Source organism: Schistocerca piceifrons, chromosome 4 (genome assembly GCF_021461385.2).
Source record: "Schistocerca piceifrons isolate TAMUIC-IGC-003096 chromosome 4, iqSchPice1.1, whole genome shotgun sequence".
Lineage (NCBI taxonomy): Eukaryota > Metazoa > Arthropoda > Insecta > Orthoptera > Acrididae > Schistocerca > Schistocerca piceifrons.
Genome location: NC_060141.1, coordinates 731,415,038 through 731,418,436, shown reverse-complemented (window position 1 = coordinate 731,418,436; position 3,399 = coordinate 731,415,038).

Below are 3,399 nucleotides of genomic sequence, written 5' to 3'. Positions count from 1 at the left end.
GCAGAAATTTGTTTAAAGAATTTAAAATACTAACCGTTCATAACCTGTACATATTTAAGATGATCTTTATGGCAGTAAACATTAACAAAACACTTAATAAAGAAACACATGAACACAACACTAAAGGGAGAGAGAGACCGCACAACATCTCTCACAGAACAACATTTTATGAGAAAGGTCCTCACTATGCATACAGGCATAAAACTACTGAATTGCTTCCATCCTAATATCTCCAAATTGCCCGTTATAGAACTAAAAAAAATAAATTAAAATTATGGCTACTAAACAAGCCTGTGTATTCAATAGATGAGTTTCTAGATTTAGTACACTTTTGTGATTGAAGACATCTGCCTAAAAATATATGACTCTCAGATCTAAGACTGTGTTACAAACTGTAAATATTTGAATCTCAGATTTGAAGACTGTGTCCCAAACTGTAAATTCCTTAATCAATGTATTGCAATAGCAAATTGGTTTTATGTGTAATCCATATATGTTACATTGTTCTCTCAACTAAATTTAGAAACAGTGTAGATAATAATGCCAGGCAATAATATGTAACTGTAGTAAGTAAGACTTTGACTTATCCAGGAGACTGGAACAAAGAAAACTTTTTTTTGTAATCAGTTAATGTTGGATCAAAATAAATAATGCTACAAGCTACATATTTAGCTTCAGTCAAACATTTTTATGCCATTGGTGTGGTGGTTTGACTGTTTTGTTATTTTGACTGGGAGCATTTAGAGTGAATATAATATCTTCTGTTTTACTGTCATTTTTCTGCAGTACATACGCCTGAAACTAAGTGGTACATCTCTCCAACACTACCACCGTAATGTGGTGTACATTTCCAAGATTGGTGTCAGATGAGATGATTGTTGTGTCACCTCAATAGTTCACATTGCAGAACTGTGGGTACAGCATCTGTATCAATACTGTACAACAAAGATCCAAGAATAGACCGCATGAAATTGGGTGAAATATGTACTTGTGGCTGTAACTATACTTGTGAATCTGTTTTCTTACTACTAATGCTTTACAAGGAATCATTTTATAAGTGGAAGACAATCTCAATTTTCATTATTTATTTTCCTGATTGACTTAATTGCATTGGTCATAGAGGATTGTCCTCTACTCCATAGTGGCAAAGTTTTCTGATGAAAATATTGTGGGGCACCATAACAAATGTGTTCCTTATATCCAACATTGTTTCAAAAATTATTTATTATTATTGGAAACATTTGTGCACCTTAGTTATCATGTTTTCAACTGCTTGGATTGTAGAAAGGCTGGACCAGAGCTAATATTATAAGGAGCTAAGTATATCATTAGATTCAAATATTGGTTTACTTATTCATGCACACAGTATTCTATTATTTTTGGTACTGCTGGTGTAAGTGATGTAGGTCAATAATTATCTGTAGGCGCTACATCTCCTTTCTTGTGAACTAGGTTAACAACAGATATTTTCAAACATTCTGGAGATGTGCCTTCATTTAAAATCTTATTAATTGTTTTAGCCAGGATGATTACAATACCTTTGGAGGTATTTAGTAACAAACTCTGAGAGGTCATAATAGTTCTCTTCTCTAGTGTTACTGAGCTTAGCTACTGATCATCTTCTCTGTCATTAGTCCTGTGAAAGTCGAAAAGCTGTTACAGTAGTGACTAGTTTCTTTCACAGCAGCTATGGATTATGTATTTGTCTTTTACTGTCATAGAGAATTAGTACTTGTGGCTGTAACTATGTTTCTGAAACTGCAGTGCTAATGTTATTAATGTTTTACAGTCTTAGGTCTTGAATTATAATGGCCAATATTACTCCACACCTCTTTTAAAATTTTAGTTTTCTTTGGTGCTAAATAGTCAGAACACACTTCTAAACTGGACTTTTTCCTGTTGTTCTTATCATTTTTGCATACAAATACTTTAGTTTAAATATTGGTAATTATTTTCAGAAAATGTATTACAGATTATTCACAGAAATAGAGAAACAGTTAAATTTCCTTAAAGATTCTATATACAGGAACAGAGAGATATTAAATACATCATTCTAAGAATTGCTGTAAATGTATTCCATATAGACCATAATGAAAGGTTCCTTTAACAAAAAGTCTAGTTTGAGGACACGCAAATTCATGTTTTGATGAAGATATTTTTTTTTTCAGAGGATCTCTCAAATTTGTAAGTACTGCATGGAAGTAGAATATCTGATTACCTGTACCATTTCTTCAATTTTACTCGTCCAGTAAGTCCTAAAGTCTTTCTTTGCACCACAAAATTCTGTTTATTCAGGCATGTAATTACCTTTAGAGAATAGCATAAAATTGACATAAAAATAAGACCACACACATACAATTTTCCAGACAAGTTTTGTGCCAACAGTTTCCATGAAAATTCATTAATCAGCAGCTCCTTCCAAAAATTTTCAATGTTTGTATCCAAGCTGAGATCATTCTAGAATAAAATATTAGTGTTTTGCGCTGTCTTCTGCTCAAGTGTATCTGTCAGAACACTACACTTTTTATATTGTTCTCATTATTTCATTTGTACCAAAGTAAAGGTAATGGTAACTATTCACCATATCATCGAGTCATTGAGCAAGTGACATGCACATAAACAAGACTGAAAATATTTCTGGGCTTTCTGGCAGTGTCCTTATTTGGTAATAACTAATATAAAAGAAACAAACAGACACATTCTTGGCTGCATTGTCCTGACACTGGAGAGTCAGGCCAGTTCAGTTGGCTGAGATAATGTAGCTGTGTGTATGTGTGTGTTGTCTGTATTGGGTTGGTTCTGCATACTGCTTGGAAGTTTTTACTAATACGCCTATGAGCATACATCACTCCACACCAAATAGAAGAAGAAATGAACCACAGACCAGTATAAGTGGAATGTTTCTTCTATTTTCCAAATAGTGACCTAACCTCATATAGGTATGTATTTCATATTGAATTTTCCATTCGTGTATAAATTTTATATTACTGATTTACATGGTAGTTCTTAATGTCTTCCAACAGTTATGCTGTTTGCTGTTATAAACTGAAAACAGCTGTGACATTAATGTTTGACTTGAAGTCATCACTAAACAATAGAAATGACAAAATTACCTCACAGAACTTCAATGACCTATTTGGATAGATAAAAGAAATCTACTCACCAAGCAGTGGCAGAACACACACATAAAAGAAGCTCATAATTAGGAAAGCTTTCAGAGCCAGTGGCACCTTTTTCAGGCAGAAGGGTTGAAGGGGAAGGAAGAGGGGTGAAGGTAAAGGACTGGAGAGGTCTAGGTAATGGCTTAAATTTCAGGAAAGTCACCCAGGACCATGGGTTAGGGGAAATTTACTGCATAGGATGAGAAGGAAAGTCTGATTGTTGGGGACTGGACTTTCC